This window comes from Garra rufa, chromosome 1, assembly GCF_049309525.1.
Source record: "Garra rufa chromosome 1, GarRuf1.0, whole genome shotgun sequence".
NCBI lineage: Eukaryota > Metazoa > Chordata > Actinopteri > Cypriniformes > Cyprinidae > Garra > Garra rufa.
Genome location: NC_133361.1, coordinates 95,307,901 through 95,330,692, shown reverse-complemented (window position 1 = coordinate 95,330,692; position 22,792 = coordinate 95,307,901). Strand labels below are relative to the sequence as shown.

At 43.7% G+C, this 22,792-nt stretch overlaps 1 protein-coding gene and 18 non-coding genes across 19 annotated transcripts in view; 15 read left to right on the top strand and 4 right to left on the bottom strand.

The window, feature by feature from the left end:
* LOC141340567 (uncharacterized) overlaps positions 1–22,792 on the bottom strand; it is a 286,821-nt gene that overhangs the window by 237,520 nt on the left and 26,509 nt on the right. The gene's annotated exons all lie outside the window — the stretch shown is intronic.
* On the top strand, positions 345–417 carry trnak-cuu (transfer RNA lysine (anticodon CUU)). The gene has a single exon. It is a non-coding gene; the product is annotated as a tRNA-Lys (tRNA).
* Positions 619–692, top strand: trnan-guu (transfer RNA asparagine (anticodon GUU)). The gene has a single exon. It is a non-coding gene; the product is annotated as a tRNA-Asn (tRNA).
* On the bottom strand, positions 1,426–1,507 carry trnas-gcu (transfer RNA serine (anticodon GCU)). Its single transcript has one exon. It is a non-coding gene; the product is annotated as a tRNA-Ser (tRNA).
* On the top strand, positions 1,971–2,111 carry LOC141283635 (U4 spliceosomal RNA). Its single transcript, XR_012338184.1, has one exon. It is a non-coding gene; the product is annotated as a U4 spliceosomal RNA (small nuclear RNA).
* Positions 2,969–3,041, top strand: trnak-cuu (transfer RNA lysine (anticodon CUU)). The gene has a single exon. It is a non-coding gene; the product is annotated as a tRNA-Lys (tRNA).
* On the top strand, positions 3,238–3,311 carry trnan-guu (transfer RNA asparagine (anticodon GUU)). The gene has a single exon. It is a non-coding gene; the product is annotated as a tRNA-Asn (tRNA).
* On the bottom strand, positions 4,045–4,126 carry trnas-gcu (transfer RNA serine (anticodon GCU)). Its single transcript has one exon. It is a non-coding gene; the product is annotated as a tRNA-Ser (tRNA).
* LOC141285117 (U4 spliceosomal RNA) lies at positions 4,590–4,731 on the top strand. The gene has a single exon (XR_012338551.1). It is a non-coding gene; the product is annotated as a U4 spliceosomal RNA (small nuclear RNA).
* On the top strand, positions 5,590–5,662 carry trnak-cuu (transfer RNA lysine (anticodon CUU)). The gene has a single exon. It is a non-coding gene; the product is annotated as a tRNA-Lys (tRNA).
* On the top strand, positions 5,864–5,937 carry trnan-guu (transfer RNA asparagine (anticodon GUU)). The gene has a single exon. It is a non-coding gene; the product is annotated as a tRNA-Asn (tRNA).
* Positions 6,671–6,752, bottom strand: trnas-gcu (transfer RNA serine (anticodon GCU)). The gene has a single exon. It is a non-coding gene; the product is annotated as a tRNA-Ser (tRNA).
* On the top strand, positions 7,216–7,356 carry LOC141283627 (U4 spliceosomal RNA). Its single transcript, XR_012338183.1, has one exon. It is a non-coding gene; the product is annotated as a U4 spliceosomal RNA (small nuclear RNA).
* On the top strand, positions 8,215–8,287 carry trnak-cuu (transfer RNA lysine (anticodon CUU)). The gene has a single exon. It is a non-coding gene; the product is annotated as a tRNA-Lys (tRNA).
* Positions 18,699–18,772, top strand: trnat-cgu (transfer RNA threonine (anticodon CGU)). The gene has a single exon. It is a non-coding gene; the product is annotated as a tRNA-Thr (tRNA).
* trnat-agu (transfer RNA threonine (anticodon AGU)) lies at positions 19,369–19,442 on the top strand. Its single transcript has one exon. It is a non-coding gene; the product is annotated as a tRNA-Thr (tRNA).
* Positions 20,028–20,117, top strand: trnar-ucu (transfer RNA arginine (anticodon UCU)). Its single transcript is given in 2 exon segments — positions 20,028–20,064; positions 20,082–20,117. It is a non-coding gene; the product is annotated as a tRNA-Arg (tRNA).
* trnat-cgu (transfer RNA threonine (anticodon CGU)) lies at positions 20,262–20,335 on the top strand. Its single transcript has one exon. It is a non-coding gene; the product is annotated as a tRNA-Thr (tRNA).
* Positions 20,932–21,005, top strand: trnat-agu (transfer RNA threonine (anticodon AGU)). The gene has a single exon. It is a non-coding gene; the product is annotated as a tRNA-Thr (tRNA).

Sequence of the window (22,792 nt, the reverse complement as noted above, 5' to 3'; positions counted from 1 at the left end):
AACGCTACAGCAGTTTGCCATTTCCCATGAAATCATCCTTGATTTCCTTAAGAAAGGTGCCCCAAATTGGTGGAAAATCACATCTCAACCATACGCTGTCCAAAGCATTGACCCGCCTTCACGCGGCAAAACAGAACGTGTTGTTGGTCCGCACTGCTGGGTCAAACTGCGCTTCCCAAAAACAGATTGGGTCAAAACCGACAGAAGAAAACTCTAAGCCTGCTCTAAGCCCTACCCACGGGGAGGGCTCGACAGTCTCGCACAACGCGAGAGCCTCCGTTTCGCCTGTGTAATTTGGGGGCCGATGAAAACTGGGTCCGACCCGGTGAAGAAGCCCACGACCAGCCCGGCTAGCTCAGTCGGTAGAGCATGAGACTCTTAATCTCAGGGTCGTGGGTTCGAGCCCCACGTTGGGCGGCTCAGTTGACTCTCTTTCTTCCCAAAAGGGTGGCGGGCTCCAGCGTGCCCATTCGCCGCGCAGGCTGAGCGGATTTTGCGAGCTCCGGAAACATCTTTCAAAACAGATGTCGCTGTTAGTGCGAGCGATTTTAATCCCTATCACTAACCCTAACCCTTTCTTTTACACCGGTGATCCGGCGGCAGCAAGCAGCAGCGGCTGTCTCTGTGGCGCAATCGGTTAGCGCGTTCGGCTGTTAACCGAAAGGTTGATGGTTCGAGCCCACCCAGGGACGTGTGAAATGCCGGAGTTTTGCACGCGCGTCAGGTGTCCACTGACGCCTATGCCATTCTTAGGGTTGCGAGGCACAGCTTTCTCAGGGCGTTTATCTTGTGCACCTTCAATAAGCTGGCTTGTTTTAAAAGAATTCAGCGGCGGGTGTTTGGTGAACATTTTCACCAGCTCGAGTAGTTTGCTGTGGCATGTGGATGCCTTCTTTACTGATGATCTGTCTCTGGGGCTCATCTAGTTGACATAGTATCCGCTGACATTCGGCTGAAGGTGCTGATCCACCATCTGCTCTTGGTACGGACTGGAACCGGGGGACTGTAGTGACCATCAGATCGGAATACAGAATGGATCTGGTGGCTACGGTGACCTCAGAATAAGAAGAAACAGACTAATATTAATGTAGATGCAAAAGTCCACAAAGTCAATACCCCACCGGGATGACTTGAAATACAGTCAGCATCGGCAATTTTTGCCAATCTCTCTGGAGGCTTGTTGAGAAAGATAGTCTTGCTTCGTTTTGTTTCCTTTTATTGGCGTGGCTGGTTGTTGGTCCTCGTCAAAGAGGTGTCCACCGATCGTAGCGTGCCGGAGCCAGAAGACTTGTTGTTTTGTCAATATGTTCTCAAGACTTTGCGGCAGGTATCAATAAACTGAACTGAGTGTGTCAGATAGGGAAGACACACAAAAATTGCAGAGTGGGGTCCCCAGGAACGAGGATCACTGCTAAATGTACCGAACGACGAGGATGGGATTCGAACCCACGCGTGCAGAGCACAATGGATTAGCAGTCCATCGCCTTAACCACTCGGCCACCTCGTCATATTACGTGGCGCCTTTTATTTAGCACTCCCGATTCAGATCATCAGCTCATTAGTAGAGAACTCAAAGAACTGAACTGAGTGTGTTAGATAAGGAGGACACACAAAAAGTTCAGCATGGGGTCCCCAGGACCTAGATTAAGGTCCAGTGCTAAAGGAACCGAACGACAAGGATGGGATTAGCAGTCCATCGCCTTAACCACTCGGCCTCCCCGCCCCCTTGCTGACTGAGAGAGGCCATGCTGCGGACCTTTTCAGCTGCTGCTGCTGTGCTTTCAGCAGGCTGTTTTGAGCACAGAGGGAATAGTGAATGAGCCGTCTTTTACACACCTCTAATCTGTTCCGTAGAAACACGGTGCAGCAACCCGTGCCAGGAGACTGTTTGTGCGGCAGTTTAAAGCTTGCTACCACCTTGTCGGTTCACATCCACGTAGGTGCCTGAAAAGGTCACGACCGTCGCCGGCATTCTTTCGCAGAGGCAATATTGTAGCCTATGAGGTTTATCCGAGGCGCGATCATTGCTGGTTGAAAACTTTACCCAATACCCCGCCAGGATGACTTGAAATACAGTCAGCTTTGGCAATTTTTGCTAGCCTCTCTGGAGGCTTAGAGTATTGTTGAAAAAAGTATCCTTGTTTCGTTTAGGTTTTGTTTCTCGTCAAAAAGGTGTCTGCTGATGATTGAGCGCCAGAGCCAGAAGGCTTGTTGTTTTGTAAATATGTCCTCAAGACGGGTATCATTAAACTGCAGCGCAATTACGGCTCACCGTTACCCATCGTAAACAGGTTGGGCCTGTCTGGTCCGGTGGGCTCTCAGTGGCGCTAAAGCTTCCAGTGCATGTCGAGCACAATGTATTAGCCTTCCACCGCCTTAACCGCTGGACCACCTCGTCATCTTGCGTGGTTTCTTTGTATAACACTCCTGAATCATGTGCATGTGGATGCCTTCTTCGTCTTTTGTTTCAGCCGCCGAGGGCCTGTTTTCCACTGAGGCCCTGCGTCAAACTCCCTATGAGACACAATCGAACGTTAGTAGTAACCTCCGATTACGGCCGAATGTGGATTCTGCTCGGACGACGGGGCACCGGTACATCCTTTGTAGCTTTGGCTTGTTAGCCAAACGCTACAGCAGTTTGCCATTTCCCATGAAATCATCCTTGATTTCCTTAAGAAAGGTGCCCCAAATTGGTGGAAAATCACATCTCAACCATACGCTGTCCAAAGCATTGACCCGCCTTCACGCGGCAAAACAGAACGTGTTGTTGGCCCGCACTGCTGGGTCAAACTGCGCTTCCCAAAAACAGATTGGGTCAAAACCGACAGAAGAAAACTCTAAGCCTGCTCTAAGCCCTACCCACGGGGAGGGCTCGACAGTCTCGCACAACGCGAGAGCCTCCGTTTCGCCTGTGTAATTTGGGGGCCGATGAAAACTGGGTCCGACCCGGTGAAGAAGCCCACGACCAGCCCGGCTAGCTCAGTCGGTAGAGCATGAGACTCTTAATCTCAGGGTCGTGGGTTCGAGCCCCACGTTGGGCGGCTCAGTTGACTCTCTTTCTTCCCAAAAGGGTGGCGGGCTCCAGCGTGCCCATTCGCAGGCTGAGCGGATTTTGCGAGCTCCGGAAACATCTTTCAAAACAGATGTCGCTGTTAGTGCGAGCGATTTTAATCCCTATCACTAACCCTAACCCTTTCTTTTACACCGGTGATCCGGCGGCAGCAAGCAGCAGCGGCTGTCTCTGTGGCGCAATCGGTTAGCGCGTTCGGCTGTTAACCGAAAGGTTGATGGTTCGAGCCCACCCAGGGACGTGTGAAATGCCGGAGTTTTGCACGCGCGTCAGGTGTCCACTGACGCCTATGCCATTCTTAGGGTTGCGAGGCACAGCTTTCTCAGGGCGTTTATCTTGTGCACCTTCAATAAGCTGGCTTGTTTTAAAAGAATTCAGCGGCGGGTGTTTGGTGAACATTTTCACCAGCTCGAGTAGTTTGCTGTGGCATGTGGATGCCTTCTTTACTGATGATCTGTCTCTGGGGCTCATCTAGTTGACATAGTATCCGCTGACATTCGGCTGAAGGTGCTGATCCACCATCTGCTCTTGGTACGGACTGGAACCGGGGGACTGTAGTGACCATCAGATCGGAATACAGAATGGATCTGGTGGCTACGGTGACCTCAGAATAAGAAGAAACAGACTAATATTAATGTAGATGCAAAAGTCCACAAAGTCAATACCCCACCGGGATGACTTGAAATACAGTCAGCATCGGCAATTTTTGCCAATCTCTCTGGAGGCTTGTTGAGAAAGATAGTCTTGCTTCGTTTTGTTTCCTTTTATTGGCGTGGCTGGTTGTTGGTCCTCGTCAAAGAGGTGTCCACCGATCGTAGCGTGCCGGAGCCAGAAGACTTGTTGTTTTGTCAATATGTTCTCAAGACTTTGCGGCAGGTATCAATAAACTGAACTGAGTGTGTCAGATAGGGAAGACACACAAAAATTGCAGAGTGGGGTCCCCAGGAACGAGGATCACTGCTAAATGTACCGAACGACGAGGATGGGATTCGAACCCACGCGTGCAGAGCACAATGGATTAGCAGTCCATCGCCTTAACCACTCGGCCACCTCGTCATATTACGTGGTGCCTTTTATTTAGCACTCCCGATTCAGATCATCAGCTCATTAGTAGAGAACTCAAAGAACTGAACTGAGTGTGTTAGATAAGGAGGACACACAAAAAGTTCAGCATGGGGTCCCCAGGACCTAGATTAAGGTCCAGTGCTAAAGGAACCGAACGACAAGGATGGGATTAGCAGTCCATCGCCTTAACCACTCGGCCTCCCCGCCCCCTTGCTGACTGAGAGAGGCCATGCTGCGGACCTTTTCAGCTGCTGCTGCTGTGCTTTCAGCAGGCTGTTTTGAGCACAGAGGGAATAGTGAATGAGCCGTCTTTTACACACCTCTAATCTGTTCCGTAGAAACACGGTGCAGCAACCCGTGCCAGGAGACTGTTTGTGCGGCAGTTTAAAGCTTGCTACCACCTTGTCGGTTCACATCCACGTAGGTGCCTGAAAAGGTCACGACCGTCGCCGGCATTCTTTCGCAGAGGCAATATTGTAGCCTATGAGGTTTATCCGAGGCGCGATCATTGCTGGTTGAATACTTTACCCAATACCCCGCCAAGGATGACTTGAAATACAGTCAGCTTTGGCAATTTTTGCTAGCCTCTCTGGAGGCTTAGAGTATTGTTGAGAAAAAGTATCCTTGTTTCGTTTAGGTTTTGTTTCTCGTCAAAAAGGTGTCTGCTGATGATTGAGCGCCAGAGCCAGAAGGCTTGTTGTTTTGTAAATATGTCCTCAAGACGGGTATCATTAAACTGCAGCGCAATTACGGCTCACCGTTACCCATCGTAAACAGGTTGGGCCTGTCTGGTCCGGTGGGCTCTCAGTGGCGCTAAAGCTTCCAGTGCATGTCGAGCACAATGTATTAGCCTTCCACCGCCTTAACCGCTGGACCACCTCGTCATCTTGCGTGGTTTCTTTGTATAACACTCCTGAATCATGTGCATGTGGATGCCTTCTTCGTCTTTTGTTTCAGCCGCCGAGGGCCTGTTTTCCACTGAGGCCCTGCGTCAAACTCCCTATGAGACACAATCGAACGTTAGTAGTAACCTCCGATTACGGCCGAATGTGGATTCTGCTCGGACGACGGGGCACCGGTACATCCTTTGTAGCTTTGGCTTGTTAGCCAAACGCTACAGCAGTTTGCCATTTCCCATGAAATCATCCTTGATTTCCTTAAGAAAGGTGCCCCAAATTGGTGGAAAATCACATCTCAACCATACGCTGTCCAAAGCATTGACCCGCCTTCACGCGGCAAAACAGAACGTGTTGTTGGCCCGCACTGCTGGGTCAAACTGCGCTTCCCAAAAACAGATTGGGTCAAAACCGACAGAAGAAAACTCTAAGCCTGCTCTAAGCCCTACCCACGGGGAGGGCTCGACAGTCTCGCACAACGCGAGAGCCTCCGTTTCGCCTGTGTAATTTGGGGGCCGATGAAAACTGGGTCCGACCCGGTGAAGAAGCCCACGACCAGCCCGGCTAGCTCAGTCGGTAGAGCATGAGACTCTTAATCTCAGGGTCGTGGGTTCGAGCCCCACGTTGGGCGGCTCAGTTGACTCTCTTTCTTCCCAAAAGGGTGGCGGGCTCCAGCGTGCCCATTCGCCGCGCAGGCTGAGCGGATTTTGCGAGCTCCGGAAACATCTTTCAAAACAGATGTCGCTGTTAGTGCGAGCGATTTTAATCCCTATCACTAACCCTAACCCTTTCTTTTACACCGGTGATCCGGCGGCAGCAAGCAGCAGCGGCTGTCTCTGTGGCGCAATCGGTTAGCGCGTTCGGCTGTTAACCGAAAGGTTGGTGGTTTGAGCCCACCCAGGGACGTGTGAAATGCCGGAGTTTTGCACGCGCGTCAGGTGTCCACTGACGCCTATGCCATTCTTAGGGTTGCGAGGCACAGCTTTCTCAGGGCGTTTATCTTGTGCACCTTCAATAAGCTGGCTTGTTTTAAAAGAATTCAGCGGCGGGTGTTTGGTGAACATTTTCACCAGCTCGAGTAGTTTGCTGTGGCATGTGGATGCCTTCTTTACTGATGATCTGTCTCTGGGGCTCATCTAGTTGACATAGTATCCGCTGACATTCGGCTGAAGGTGCTGATCCACCATCTGCTCTTGGTACGGACTGGAACCGGGGGACTGTAGTGACCATCAGATCGGAATACAGAATGGATCTGGTGGCTACGGTGACCTCAGAATAAGAAGAAACAGACTAATATTAATGTAGATGCAAAAGTCCACAAAGTCAATACCCCACCGGGATGACTTGAAATACAGTCAGCATCGGCAATTTTTGCCAATCTCTCTGGAGGCTTGTTGAGAAAGATAGTCTTGCTTCGTTTTGTTTCCTTTTATTGGCGTGGCTGGTTGTTGGTCCTCGTCAAAGAGGTGTCCACCGATCGTAGCGTGCCGGAGCCAGAAGACTTGTTGTTTTGTCAATATGTTCTCAAGACTTTGCGGCAGGTATCAATAAACTGAACTGAGTGTGTCAGATAGGGAAGACACACAAAAATTGCAGAGTGGGGTCCCCAGGAACGAGGATCACTGCTAAACGTACCGAACGACGAGGATGGGATTCGAACCCACGCGTGCAGAGCACAATGGATTAGCAGTCCATCGCCTTAACCACTCGGCCACCTCGTCATATTACGTGGCGCCTTTTATTTAGCACTCCCGATTCAGATCATCAGCTCATTAGTAGAGAACTCAAAGAACTGAACTGAGTGTGTTAGATAAGGAGGACACACAAAAAGTTCAGCATGGGGTCCCCAGGACCTAGATTAAGGTCCAGTGCTAAAGGAACCGAACGACAAGGATGGGATTAGCAGTCCATCGCCTTAACCACTCGGCCTCCCCGCCCCCTTGCTGACTGAGAGAGGCCATGCTGCGGACCTTTTCAGCTGCTGCTGCTGTGCTTTCAGCAGGCTGTTTTGAGCACAGAGGGAATAGTGAATGAGCCGTCTTTTACACACCTCTAATCTGTTCCGTAGAAACACGGTGCAGCAACCCGTGCCAGGAGACTGTTTGTGCGGCAGTTTAAAGCTTGCTACCACCTTGTCGGTTCACATCCACGTAGGTGCCTGAAAAGGTCACGACCGTCGCCGGCATTCTTTCGCAGAGGCAATATTGTAGCCTATGAGGTTTATCCGAGGCGCGATCATTGCTGGTTGAAAACTTTACCCAATACCCCGCCAGGATGACTTGAAATACAGTCAGCTTTGGCAATTTTTGCTAGCCTCTCTGGAGGCTTAGAGTATTGTTGAGAAAAAGTATCCTTGTTTCGTTTAGGTTTTGTTTCTCGTCAAAAAGGTGTCTGCTGATGATTGAGCGCCAGAGCCAGAAGGCTTGTTGTTTTGTAAATATGTTCTCAAGACGGGTATCATTAAACTGCAGCGCAATTACGGCTCACCGTTACCCATCGTAAACAGGTTGGGCCTGTCTGGTCCGGTGGGCTCTCAGTGGCGCTAAAGCTTCCAGTGCATGTCGAGCACAATGTATTAGCCTTCCACCGCCTTAACCGCTGGACCACCTCGTCATCTTGCGTGGTTTCTTTGTATAACACTCCTGAATCATGTGCATGTGGATGCCTTCTTCGTCTTTTGTTTCAGCCGCCGAGGGCCTGTTTTCCACTGAGGCCCTGCGTCAAACTCCCTATGAGACACAATCGAACGTTAGTAGTAACCTCCGATTACGGCCGAATGTGGATTCTGCTCGGACGACGGGGCACCGGTACATCCTTTGTAGCTTTGGCTTGTTAGCCAAACGCTACAGCAGTTTGCCATTTCCCATGAAATCATCCTTGATTTCCTTAAGAAAGGTGCCCCAAATTGGTGGAAAATCACATCTCAACCATACGCTGTCCAAAGCATTGACCCGCCTTCACGCGGCAAAACAGAACGTGTTGTTGGCCCGCACTGCTGGGTCAAACTGCGCTTCCCAAAAACAGATTGGGTCAAAACCGACAGAAGAAAACTCTAAGCCTGCTCTAAGCCCTACCCACGGGGAGGGCTCGACAGTCTCGCACAACGCGAGAGCCTCCGTTTCGCCTGTGTAATTTGGGGGCCGATGAAAACTGGGTCCGACCCGGTGAAGAAGCCCACGACCAGCCCGGCTAGCTCAGTCGGTAGAGCATGAGACTCTTAATCTCAGGGTCGTGGGTTCGAGCCCCACGTTGGGCGGCTCAGTTGACTCTCTTTCTTCCCAAAAGGGTGGCGGGCTCCAGCGTGCCCATTCGCCGCGCAGGCTGAGCGGATTTTGCGAGCTCCGGAAACATCTTTCAAAACAGATGTCGCTGTTAGTGCGAGCGATTTTAATCCCTATCACTAACCCTAACCCTTTCTTTTACACCGGTGATCCGGCGGCAGCAAGCAGCAGCGGCTGTCTCTGTGGCGCTACCTGGAGCAGGATCGTCTGTTTCCACGGCCGTCTCCTCGTCCAATCGCCGATCTCGCCGTCCATTGTGAGAATGGATGAGAGCCAATTGCGTCGCTCGCCGTCCATTGTGAGAATGGATGAGAGCCAATCGCGTCGCTCGCCGTCCATTGTGAGAATGGACGAGGCGCCAATCGCATCACTCAAGCTCCATTGTTGAGAGCCACTCACCGCGCTTAGTTTCATTCTAAGTCAGGTTCAAAAATCAGACGAACGGAATATAGGATAACTTTTCAAAGTAAGTAATACATGTTTTCTACTTTCTTCCTCTCTGTTTACAATGTTCTCAATTGGTAACTCGTTACGTTTTCGTCCGTCGTTCATCCGTGTTTGGCGTTCACAAACTTTTGACTCGCGAATTGCCCATAATGAAACAGTTTAAATGAAATCTAACTTTCTAAAATCTATTTACACGTTCTTAAGTTCGATTTAAATGGGGGAAAAAACGCGTTTCAGCTGTAAGTGCAGTCATCCCTTATGACAATTTACCTTGTTTTTACTATAGTGAATCGTAGTAACCATGTTGTGTTTTTGGCTGATCGATTACAACTGTATGAACACAGTCTTACTATGAATGAAAATCTGAATGAACAGCAACAACAAAAAACGTTGTGCTTGTGTTTGTCGTCATTTACCATGGTTTTACTATAGTGAAAGTATAGTAATCATGTTTTCTTTTCATGACTTGCCTAAAATCTCACATATTAAACATAATTGTGCCTGTAATCGTACTTATTAAACTCAGTTTACTCGTTCTTTAAGTGTAAACACAGTCTTAATATAAATAATCAAGTAATTTACCATGCTTTTACTATAGTGAAAGTGTAGTAATCATGTTTTGTTTCCATGATTAACCTATAATCTCACATATATAAAACACCATTTGCCTGTAGTTTTGCATAGTAAACACATCTATTCTATTTAAAGTTTGATTTGGATTTAAAAAATATGTGTAGTTGTAGACATTATCATTTCTAATTAACATTTAATGTGATTAACTAACAATGCACTTTATTTCACATTGTGATTAATACATGCTATATGTATTTACTATAGTAATAACAGTAAATTATGCATAATTGCCACAAGGTCATGGGTGATGGCGAGTGGATGGCCAGGTTGAGGACTTTTGCCAGCTCTGGGGTTTGTCCGTCTGGAGGCAACAGACCAGCACCACGGCAGCAGAAGTTGTACAACCTCTGCCAGAAGGTAAAGTTACCTGTATCTCATTGTAGAATATGAATGTGTACATTATTTGTCAAACATTTTTACACGTGACTGTGTTTAATGTTTTTGAAAGAAGTGTCTTTTGCTCATTCAGCCTGCATTTATTTGATCCAAAATACAGAAAAAACAGCAATATAATTTGTACTGCATATTTGTATTTATTTTTTAATGAAAACTGTGATACATTTTGCAGAATTCATTGATGAATAAAAAGTTAAAAACAACAGAATTAATTTCTTTAAAAAAATTTTTTTTGAACAGTACTGTGTATCGTTACAGAAGATTTCATATTTGATTTCTAATGCTGTTCTTAATATAACTTTTTACTGATTTCTAAAATGATTGCTAAATTTATTCAGCGTTGATGACAAAAAAAATTTAAAGTACATGTAACTGTAAATTTAAACTGTATTAACATTTTATAATATTATTAATGTTTTTTATATTTTTTATTTAATAAATGCAGGACTGATGAGCATAAGACACTTCTTTCAAAAACATTAAAAATAGTAATGTGTCCAAACTTTTGACTGATCCTGTATTTGTGTGTTTTCTTTTATTATTATTTTTTTCATAGGAGAGCTGCTTGGTGTTGACTACCTCCTGGGTCAGACTGGACAGCCCCTGGTAGTGGACCCTGACTCAGAAGAGACAGAGAACATGCTGGAGGATGTGGATGAAGGTGAGGATGAAGAAGACGAGGGCTTCAGGGTGGACCAAACACTTGACATTACTGAGTCGAGTCTTACTGATGACCCAAGCTTCTCTCTGTCCTCCACTCAGCCTGATGCCTCCTTCACGCCAGGTGTCTCAGCATCCCCTGACGAGTCTGTGGTATGTAAATGTCTCGTTTAATGTATGTATGTAATTATGTTTTATGTAATACTGTAAAATTTCTAGGGAAAACATAATAATTTGTGCTGACCTGTTGCTTTTTGTCTGAAGTTGACAAAAAAAAAACATCTAGAAAAATATATATATTTATTTGTTTTGGGTTTTTTGTCCCACTTCACTGTACTCATAATGTTGTTGATTTCATTTTTTTCTTTTTGTTGTATTTTTCTCACAGGCTTTGGCTAGTGCTGCTGTGCTGGACAAAGTGGACGGCCTTGCGGAGTATCTTGTGGAGCTCAGGAATCAGCCATCTCTGGCTCTCACCAACCATCAGGTCAGTTTCTCTTCTTGACCTGTCATATGTTAACACTACCACTTGTTTTGTTTTCTCATTTGCCATGTATTATATGCTCTCTCTGCTTAGGTGAGCAATATAGTTGGCAGAACCTGCTGGATTTCGGGGGTGGAGAGCGTGAAGAGGCATACATCCACCACCACTGCCCCACGTGCCCAGTGGCCAGATTGTTGTCTCCTGATAGAGACCATTTCAAGCTCTGTGCCATCCATAAGAGTCCAAAAAAGAAAGGGGATAAAGTTTTATTTATGTGCATTGTTTTCTGCTTTCTGTTCTTTTGAACTTGCAATGAATGCACTAGTGCCATGGACATTAAGACAGTTTTATTTAATAGTATAGTTTGGTTTTCTGTTCTTTAGTACTTGCAAAACATGCACAGGACAGGAGTCATTAATATTTTAAAGTTTTATTCATTTGTATTGTTTTGTGCTTTCTGTTCTTTTCACTTGCAGTTAATGCACAAGAGCCATGGACATTGGACGGTTTTGTTTATATGTATAGTTCTGTTTTCTGTTCTTTTGCACTTGCAAATTATTATTAAGAGGTAATATTCTGTTTTCTGCACATGCAACATAACTACAAGAATAAAAATGTAAAAAAAAAAAAAAAGAATAATGAATAATTGGCTTTGACTGATTGAAAAATAAAAGTTTGGTCATGATCAAATAACTCTTTTTGTTTGTCATTGTTACAATATCATTAAACAGTTATACGCCCTTTTAAAAATGTTGATAAATTTGGGGATGATTTAATACATAAATGTACAATTTTTTGTACTATAAGTTTTAGAACATAACTACAGCAGAAATATATTTAAAGTGCAAAAACTTTGAATAAAATATCAATAATCAGTAATATAAATCTAATAAAATATTAATTTGTCATTTCAAAAATGATTTCATTCATTTGGACATTATTTATGTGATAATTACTGATAAATAAAACATTCAGTAAACACTTCAATCTTTGGCAACACTGTAATATGAACTGGGAAGCTTGTGATCATCCTTACCCCCATATAAATGTACAGGAAAATAGAGAAAACATTTTTTTTTTTTCAGATAATTTATTGTAAATATACACTCCAAAAACATTGCTTTAAAGGACAAAGAGATAAAATTCCCTTTCACTTCTTTTCTCCTCATTTTTTCCTTTTCTTTCTTTTTCTCTTTTCCCCCTCTTCTCCCCCCCTCCTTCCTTTTCTTCCCCCCCCTTAACAGACTATTGTTCCCCAGCTTTGGCGCGATCGGTTAGCGCGTTCGGCTGTTAACCGAAAGGTTGGTGGTTCGAGCCCACCCAGGGCCGTGTGAAATGCCGGAGTTTTGCACGCGCGTCAGGTGTCCACTAACGCCTATGCCATTCTTAGGGTTGTGAGGCACAGCTTTCTCAGGGCGTTTATCTTGTGCACCTTCAATAAGCTGGCTTGTTTTAAAAGAATTCAGCGGTGGGCATTTGGTGAACATTTTCACCAGCTCGAGTAGTTTGCTGTGGCATGTGGATGCCTTCTTTACTGATGATCTGTCTCTGGGGCTCATCTAGTTGACATAGTATCCGCTGACATTCGGCTGAAGGTGCTGATCCACCATCTGCTCTTGGTACGGACTGGAACCGGGGGACTGTAGTGACCATCAGATCGGAATACAGAATGGATCTGGTGGCTACGGTGACCTCAGAATAAGAAGAAACAGACTAATATTAATGTAGATCCAAAAGTTCCATGTTGCCACAAAGTCAATACCCAATACCCCACCGGGATGACTTGAAATACAGTCAGCATCGGCAATTTTTGCCAGTCTCTCTGGAGGCTTGTTGAGAAAGATAGTCTTGCTTCGTTTTGTTTCCTTTTATTGGCGTGGCTGGTTGTTGGTCCTCGTCAAAGAGGTGTCTACAGATCATAGTGTGCCGGAGCCAGAAGATTTGTTGTTTTGTCTATATGTTCTCAAGACTTCGCTGCAGGTATCATTAAACTACAGCACAATTACAGCTCACCGCTACCTGAGAGCGCTAGAGAGCTACAGGAAGTGAGTTGGCTGCAGTTGGGAGAGGAAGGATCTCCTCCATTTTGTTTGTTTGACTCTGTTTTTGTGTTAATTTATTGTTTGGTTCATAAGTGTTAGTCTTTTTTGTTAGTTAAAGTTTTCCTCCCAGCAGCCTGGGAGGAATTTCTTAGTTTTGTTTTGTTTTGTTTCGTTTTTTTTTTTTTTTTTTTTTACTTTGTTTAACAATGGATGGATCTACGGCAACGGACTTGGCAATGGTGGACGGACGACAGAGGGCGAGTGATATCGGACTGAGCAAACGACAACGAGATGGGAAAGAGTCAGAGAAGGATGCAAGGAAGGACAATGGGAAAAGAATTTATTTGAAAGAAGCAACAGTTACTGTAGAAATAGGTCAAGCTAAGGAGGCGAGGGCGATTGATATAATAAAAGCAGTGACGGAGCGGATTGGAGATGGAAGGATTCTGGCGGTGAGACCGAAACAGACGAAGGAATATGAGGTAACGCTCGAACGGGAAGAAGATGCTGAATTGTTAACAGACGGATTTATTATCAAAGGGATTACCTGTGATGTCAAACGACTCCAAAATAGAGACTATGTTGTTTCGTTTATGCATCTGCCCGTTTATGTTGCTGACGAAGAAATTTTAGATAAATTGGATGGTTGGGGAGTTTGTCCCCTTTCAAAAATAAAACGAAGACTCTATCCGGGCACAGACATCGAAGATGGGACAAGGTTTGTAAAAACCAGGTTCCCCAAGGAAGTAGCCTCCCTCCCATACAGCACCAGAATAGAGACAGCAGAGGGCCCACAGTATTTTAGGGTGATGCACAGTCATCAGATTAAAACCTGCAGGCTGTGCATGAGCCCCGAACATGTGGTGAAAGACTGTCCAGAATTTAAGTGTTTTAAATGTGAGGAGAGGGGGCACTTCGCGAGGGACTGCAATGCGGTAAGGTGCCCGGATTGCAGACAGTTTTTAAATAAATGTGAATGTTGGATTGGAAGTGAGGAAGAGGAGGAAGAGGAGGAGGAGGAAAGTCAGCAAATAAACGTGCAGATGCATAGACGAGACAACAAACAGTGAGAGGAGGGAACAACAGATGCACAGGCAAAAGAGATAATTATGAGAAAGGATGCAGAACAGCAGCAGAGCATAAAGGACAAACAGACAGTGCAATCTCAACAGAATGAAGGTGCCTGGACACAAATGGAAATTACAGACAGTGTACAAAGACTTATGGATGGGATGGAACAAGAACAAGGAAACAAGCATTCAACAGAGGAGAAACGGGACAGCGATTTATGGACACAATCAGAACTGACTGAGAGCTTACATAATGTTTTGGACACAAGAGAAATCGGTGCACAAAAGAACAAGGAGGCAAAAGTAAATGATGAGGAATGGGAAAAAGAGAAACAAGGAACATCAACAAAGAGAAGAAGAACAATTAAGGTAAAACCCAATATAGAGACTGCTAGGAAAAAGGTATTAAAAGATGTGAATTAAAGTGCAAACAAGTTTGAAATTCTAAGGGATCTGGAAGAAATGGACTAAAATGATTGGTTTTAAATATTTCTTCACTTTTTTATGTTTTTAAGAATTGTTACTTTTAATGCAAGAGGACTTTTAGATACAAAGAAATTTGAAAAAGTGAAAGAAATGTGCAAAGAGAATGATATGATTTTACTTCAAGAGACGAATTGGAAAGAAAGTGTTATGGCTGATATAAAAAGAAGATGGGATGGGGAGATTCTGTACAACAACGGAGTGAAAAAACAAGGCAGAGGGATTGCTTTTTTAATAAAAGGGAATAGTGGAATAAAATGTAAAACTATTTTCAAAGATGAAGAAGGAAAATGTATGATGGTGGAAATGGAGTATGAAGGAAAAATAATTTTATTGGCAAACATCCATGCACCAACAGAAGAAAATGAAAAGGGGGAATTTTTTAAGGTGTTAGGAGAATTTTTGAAAAAGTATAAAGAAGTAATTATGATGGGGGACTTTAATACAGTTTTTAGCAAGTTGTATATGGCGGAGGGTATGGTCTTTAAAACAGACAAAGGAAGGAGAGAGCTGAAAGGTTTGATGGAGAAATATGATATAGTGGATGTATTCAGGGAAAGAAATGAGAATACAAAAGAATATAGTAGAAGACAATTGGTGGGGAACTTTATGTGTAAAACGAGAATAGATTTGATTTTATGCACTAGAAATATGGAAGGTCTTATTGGTAATATTAAATTTGAAGAAACAAGCCTTAGTGACCATAAAATGATTTCTATGGGAATGGACTGGAACCAAATTAAAAGAGGGCCGGGAATATGGGTTTTAAATACAGAAATTTTAAGGGAGGAAAACTATGTTTTAGAAGTAAAAGAGATAATAGAAAAAGAAAAAGAAAATATGATGTATGCAGAAGACAAAATAATTTGGTGGGAAAATGTCAAGTATTTAATCAAAAAGGTCACAATAAAATATTGTACATTGAAACAAAAAAGTAAAAGAAGAAAGGAGAGAGAGATAAGGAAAAGATTGAAGGAAGAGTTAGAGGGAAATGGGAATGACATACAAAAAATAAAGAATTAGAAGGAGCGTTGAAAGGAATAGAAGAGGAAAAATACGAAGGTGCAAAGTTAAGAAGTAAAGCAAAATATACAGTTGAAGGAGAAAAATGCACAAAGTTCTTCTTTGACTTAGAGAAAACTAGAGGGAGGGCAGGAATTATTAAAGGAATAAAGGGAAAGAATGGGGATATTGTAACTACAAGTGAAGAAATATTAAAAGAAATAAAAGTGTATTTTGAAGAGTTGTTCAGTGCAGAGGGGGTCAAAGAAGAAGAGAAATTAGAATTATTGGAACTAATAAAAACTACTGTAAATGGAACAGAAAAAAAAGAGTGTGATGAAGAATTAAAAGTGGAAGAAATAAAAAGGGCAATTGGTGAATTAAATATGAATAAAAGTCCAGGTATCGATGGTCTGGGGAATGAGTTTTATATGGTTTTTAAAGATTTTTTATCTGATACTTTAAAAGAGATATATGATGAGATTTTTAGAAAAGGGGAACTAAATCAGAGAATGGGAATGGGATTAATTAAGATAATATATAAAAAAGAGGAGAAAAAAACAGAATTAAAGAATTATAGGCCTATTACAATGCTAAATACGGATCTTAAGATTTTATCAAAAATTTTAGCAAATAGGTTGAAAGAAGTAATGCCAGGTTTAATCAAAACAAATCAAGCATATGGAGTAAAGGGCAGAGACATAGCCGATATAACATTCAGTATAAAAGATGGTTTAAGATACATTAAAGAAAAAGATGGGTTTTTAATTAGTTTAGACTTTGAAAAGGCTTTCGATAGAGTAGAACATGTTTTTTTATTTGACATTTTAAAAAGATTTGGTTTAGGAGATAATTTTATTAAATGGATAAAGATTTTATATAAAGAGGCAATAACGAAAGTAAAATGTAATGGATTTTTAACACCATGCTTTAGAATTAAACGTTCGATAAGGCAAGGATGCCCATTGTCGGCGCTTCTATATTCTCTAGTGGCTGAGCCTTTGGGCCTTGCAGTAATGCAGGATGACAGAATAAAGGGAATAGAAATAGAGGGTGAAAAAAATAAAAAAATTTCAATATGCAGATGACACAACACTGATGGTCAGGAGATGTTAAAAGGGTAATGAAAATTGTACAAACATTTTGTTTAGCATCAGGAGCGAAAGTAAATGAGGACAAAACAACGTATATGAGATTAGGAAAGGTGGGAGAGCTAACAGAGCATTTTAATTTTAAGGAAACAAAGGAAACAAAAATTTTGGGGGTTCTAATGGGGAAGGATGAGAGGAAGGCAGAAGAAACTATGTGGGAGAATATTTTAGGAGAGATTGAAAGGAGACTTATTTTTTGGAGAAGAATGGGTTTAACTACAAAAGGGAAGGTTTTAGTTTTGAATGTTTTAATGGTTTCAAAGTTGTGGTATGTCTTATATACATCTTCAATGCCGATGTGGATGGAAGGAAGGCTGAAAAAATGTTTTTTAGGTTTTTTATGGGAAGGAAAGCCACCAAGAATTGCTTTTAACACTCTATTAGGACAAGTGGATAAAGGAGGTTTAGGAGTAATGGATGTAGAACAAAGAAAAAACAGTTTAAGAGTAAAAATGATAAAAAAAAGTACTTAGACGTGGGGAACAATGCGGCATGGAAAAGAACAATGGGATATTTTTTAAATAAATGTAGTAATTTTAATCTGGGAGATAGTATTTTATGGATGAGGACCAAAAATTGGATGATAGAAGGGATGCCGGAATTTTATAAAGAATTGTTGAGAGCATGGGGCAAAATTTTAACCAATGTACATTATAACCTTCAAGGAAGAGAAAGCATTTTAAATCAGCCTTTGTTCCTAAACAACTGCATTTTAAACCAGGGTAAAGAGATATTTTTTAAGAAATGGTGGGAGGTGGGACTTACTAAGGTGAGGGATGTGTTGTATGAATTCAAAGAAGGTTTTTTACCAGAACAATTCATAGTAGATGCAATGCAAGAAGCAAAATAAGATTTTAACAGGCATGAAATTAGAACCAAGTATGAAATGCTCAGGATTGCTATACCTAAAGAATGGATAAGGAGAATAGAGAATATGGAAGAAGAGGAACAAGAGAAAGATATATCTGTGAGAGTGGGAGAAAATCTGTATGGTTTGAAAGAATGTACTGTCAAGAATTTTTATTGTTTTTTTAGAGATGTTGTTTTTAAGAAAACTGTTGCAAATGAATATTGGTGTAAGAAATTTAGCAATGTAGAGGAAAAAAGTATTTGGGGAAACATAAATGGCAAACTAGTACAGGCTAAATTGGAGAACTTGGAGTATTTTATACGACACAAAGTGGTTTTTACTGATGTTATTTTAAACAAGATCGGAATGGAAGAAAGTCCTGTATGCAAAGTGTGTAAACACGGGGATGAAAATTTCTTACACTTGTTTTTCTATTGTAGTAAATTAGAAGATTTTAAGAACAAATGTGAGAATATTATTTTAAATTTAAGAGGAGAGGGGAATGAAAACATTGAATGGTTGAGAGTTTTTATGTTGGGAATTGAAAAGCAATGTAAAAACAAGAAATGTATAAATTTACTGGTGATGTTAATGAAGAGTGCAATATGGGAAAGAAGGTTGATGGCAAAGAAAGAAAATTATGTAATGGATGTGTGGTATGTTTTTAAAAGGAAACTTGAGAAATATATACAATGTTTGTTTTATTATCTCAAAACTGAAGAAAAGCTTGATGTTTTTTCTAAAACTTTTACACACGGGGTCTTAAAGCTCTTGACGGATATGGGACTGGAGATGTCTTTTTTAGAACCCTAAAGAAATTTATTACTTTTATTGAATGTATTTATTGTGTATGTAATTCTAATATGGGAAGTTTCTGTAATTGTTGAAACACATCCAATGATTTTACAGTGACCTGTATTGTTTAAATTTTTTCAATAATAAAAAAAAATGGATAGCGCATTGGACTTCTAGACTGCCAGATGAGGCCATTCAAAGGTTGTGGATTTGAGTCCCACCAAAGTTGTGGCTTTTGGCTTTCTTGTAACTCTCATACTGTGCAGAGTTGCCCTCAGGGAGTAGAAATTTGTAGACATTCTCTTTTATGCGTGCCAGCCTCTGGCTGTTTTGACCCTTGGAGTCACCCTTCCGACAGCCTTGCGTTCAGTTTGGCGCCGTGGCTTAGTTGGTTAAAGTGCCTGTCTCGTAAACAGGAGATACTGGGTTCGAATCCCAGCGATGCCTTGAGCGATTTTCCAGTCCAGCAAGCGCAAGCTTTTCCGAAAGCGATCTGCAAACAGGGATAGCGAGTGGTTAATTTTGCAAACCACCCCGACTCAGTTGTCGGCAAACGCCTTAAAGCTGTCCAGCACCCGGTCAGCCAACCCCTGGCCTATTCTCTGGAAGGCTGAATCATCTGAGTCGCCCTCCCGGAGGGCGAACGTGCTGCCCGGCTAGTCTAGTAAACAGGAGATTCTGCGTTCGAATCCCAGCGATGCCTTTGGTAGCGCGCCACAATACAGCTGAGCTTGTGTTTACCAAAAAACGGACGGCAAATGGGGACACAGAGGAGCTCGAGTTGTGCTTTTTACCATTTTGTGAAGCCCATCATGCGCAATGTTGAAATCGGACAGCAGAAACCATTTGGAGGCCTCCTGTTCTCAGCGTAAATTGATTTAAAGAAAATGACAATCATATTTAAAAGGTAGCAAAACATGCCCAAGAACCAACTCAGTGAGGTATGGCAAACACTGTCTTGCATCAAGTGGAGGCAGCAGGATGTTCGAAGTGTTTATTCACGCATCGTCTAACACGCCATCCCCACAGTTAGCATGCGGGTTGGCGCCGTGGCTTAGTTGGTTAAAGCGCCTGTCTAGTAAACAGGAGATCCTGGGTTCGAATCCCAGCGGTGCCTTGCAAATGGCAGCTTGGACCTTTTTGCCCTCCCTTGGACCTGAGGCCCTTACAGTACCTCTGCCTTTCACTGCAATTGTGCAGAGACCCGAGGGCCTGTCCTTCCTGCAGAGAGAGAACGCGCTCTCTTACCGTTGGACAGCCACAGACCCGGAAGGTCAGCCTGGGTTTGAATCCGAGCAATGCCTCTGGTTGCGCGCCACAATACAGCCAACGTCGTGCTTTACGGCGAACGGACGGCGAATGGAGACACATAGAAGCTTGAGGACAGCGGCCGGTTTCCCTTGCAAAACAACCCTCTCACCTGCTTTTGAAGGATAGGATCCTAGGCTAACTGGTCCCACCAAGGAGGTGCCGTGGCTTAGCTGGTCAAAGCGCATCCCAGCGGTGCCTTTCCATCAGTGGCTCTCTCTGGCCTCGTTGTTGGATGGGAGATCCCGACGACACTCTGTTTTTGAACCATGCCTAAACTGTGCAAAGACCTGAGGACCTGTCTTTCTGCCTACACAGCGTGCCACTCAGCCGAGCTGGACAGGCACAAATCTGTAAGAAAAGCACTCAGTGGCCCATCCTAGCAGACCTATAGGGCTCTGTGGCGCAATGGATAGCGCATTGGACTTCTAGACTGCCAGATGAGGCCATTCAAAGGTTGTGGGTTCGAGTCCCACCAGAGTCGTGGCTTTTGGCTTTCTTGTAACTCTCATACTGTGCAGAGTTGCCCTCAGGGAGTAGAAATTTGTAGACATTCTCTTTTATGCGTGCCAGCCTCTGGCTGTTTTGACCCTTGGAGTCACCCTTCCGACAGCCTTGCGTGCGGTTTGGCGCCGTGGCTTAGTTGGTTAAAGTGCCTGTCTCGTAAACAGGAGATCCTGGGTTCGAATCCCAGCGGTGCCTCGAACGATTTTCCAGTCCAGCAAGCGCAAGCTTTTCCGAAAGCGACCTGCAAACAGGGATAGCGAGTGGTTAATTTTGCAAACCACCCCGACTCAGTTGTCGGCAAACGCCTTAAAGCTGTCCAGCACCCGGTCAGCCAACCCCTGGCCTATTCTCTGGAAGGCTGGATCGTCTGACTCGCCCTCCCGGAGGGCGAACGTGCTGCCCGGCTAGTCCAGTAAACAGGAGATCCTGCGTTCGAATCCCAGCAATGCCTTTGGTAGCGCGCCACAATACAGCCGAGCTTGTGTTTACCAAAAAACGGACGGCAAATGGGGACACAGAGGAGCTCGAGTCGTGCTTTTTACCATTTTGTGAAGCCCATCATGCGCAATGTTGAAATCGGACAGCAGAAACCATTTGGAGGCCTCCTGTTCTCAGCGTAAATTGAATTAAAGAAAATGTCAATCATATTTAAAAGCTAGCAAAACATGCCCAAGAACCAATTCAGTGAGGTATGGCAAACACTGTCTTGCATCAAGTGGAGGCAGCAGGACGTTCGAAGTGTTTATTCATGCATCGTCTAACACGCCATCCCCACGGTTAGCATGCGGGTTGGCGCCGTGGCTTAGTTGGTTAAAGCGCCTGTCTAGTAAACAGGAGATCCTGGGTTCGAATCCCAGCGGTGCCTTGCAAATGGCAGCTTGGACCTTTTTGCCCTCCCTTGGACCTGAGGCCCTTACAGTGCCTCTGCCTTTCAAACGACACTGGACACTGCAATTGTGCAGAGACCCGAGGGCCTGTCCTTCCTGCAGAGAGAGAACGCGCTCTCTTACCGTTGGACGGCCACAGACCCGGAAGGTCAGCCTGGGTTTGAATCCGAGCAATGCCTCTGGTTGCGCGCCACAATACAGCCAACGTCGTGCTTTACGGCGAACGGACGGCGAATGGAGACACATAGAAGCTCGAGGACAGCGGGCGGTTTCCCTTGCAAAACAACCCTCTCACCTGCTTTTGAAGGATAGGATCCTAGGCTAACTGGTCCCACCAAGGAGGCGCCGTGGCTTAGCTGGTCAAAGCGCATCCCAGCGGTGCCTTTCCATCAGTGGCTCTCTCTGGCCTCGTTGTTGGATGGGAGATCCCGACGACACTCTGTTTTTGAACCATGCCTAAACTGTGCAAAGACCTGAGGACCTGTCTTTCTGCCTACACAGCGTGCCACTCAGCCGAGCTGGACAGGCACAAATCTGTAAGAAAAGCGCTAAAGCTTTCTTCAATTAAACAAGGAGAAAACAGAACTCATTGCATTTGGAAACAAAGATGAAGTTCATAAGGTAAATGCGTACCTTGACGCTAGGGGTCAAAAAACTAAAAATCAAGTCAAGAATCTTGGTGTGATTCTGATGTCAGACCTCAGTTTCAGTAGCCATGTCAAAGTAGTAACTAAATGGGCATACTATCATCTCAAAAACATTGCAAGAATTAGATGTTTTGTTTCCCGTCAAGACTTGGAGACTTGTTCATGCCTTTATCACCACCCAGCCAGGGCTTCATGGGCGGCAAATGTGGCAGTCTTATGTGGGTCCTAACTGGGCAATTCATGCCAAACACATTTGGACTCCACCTGCCCAAAGGGGTTCAAAGTGGGTTTGTACCCGGGATCCACATGGGGGCCAGCCGTGGATGCCCAGATGGGTTTTAAGTGGGATCTGTAAGGGTCTTATGTGGGTCTGAACAGGGCAATACCGTGCCCTTGCAGCACCCCCTCCCCCAATTCATTACAATTAAAAAACCTTCAATAAAGTGTCAAAGCATGCTCAAGGTGGACAATTAACATTTTTATTAAAAAGACAAAAAACAGTCTGCAATACAAAGTCTGTGCAAATGCCATATAAAATTTACATTTTACATTTCAGCTTTTTTTTTTTAAGAAATACGGCACAATTACATTAAATTAGAATTAATTACATTAATTATTAGAAATTATTTCCTGATAATTCACTCAGCCCCATGTAATCCAAGATGTTCATATCTTTCTTTCTTTAAGTCGAAAAGAAAGTAAAGTTTTTGATGAGTAGATTTCAGGATTTTTCTCCATATAGTGGACTTCAGTGGGATTAAGGTCAAGGATAAAGGTTTCAAAATTTCAATACAGCTTTCAAAGGGCTTTACAAGTTCCCAGTGACCCTTATTCCTTGGATGGGATGATGTAGAGCCCTTTGAAGCTGCACTGACAATAAAATTTGGAACTTCAACCTTTTGGCTCCCTTCGAAATATGTAGAAAAATCCTGGAATGTTTTCCTCAAAAACCTTTTTGACAGAAAAAGAGACAGACATAAGCATCTTGAATGACAGAGGGGTGAGTGAATTATCAACAGGAAATATTTGTGTCAGAATTGATCTAAAAACTGAATAAATACAAAACCAACACATATACAAAATTATCAAGACTAACAATTTTATTAGTTTCAGATGTA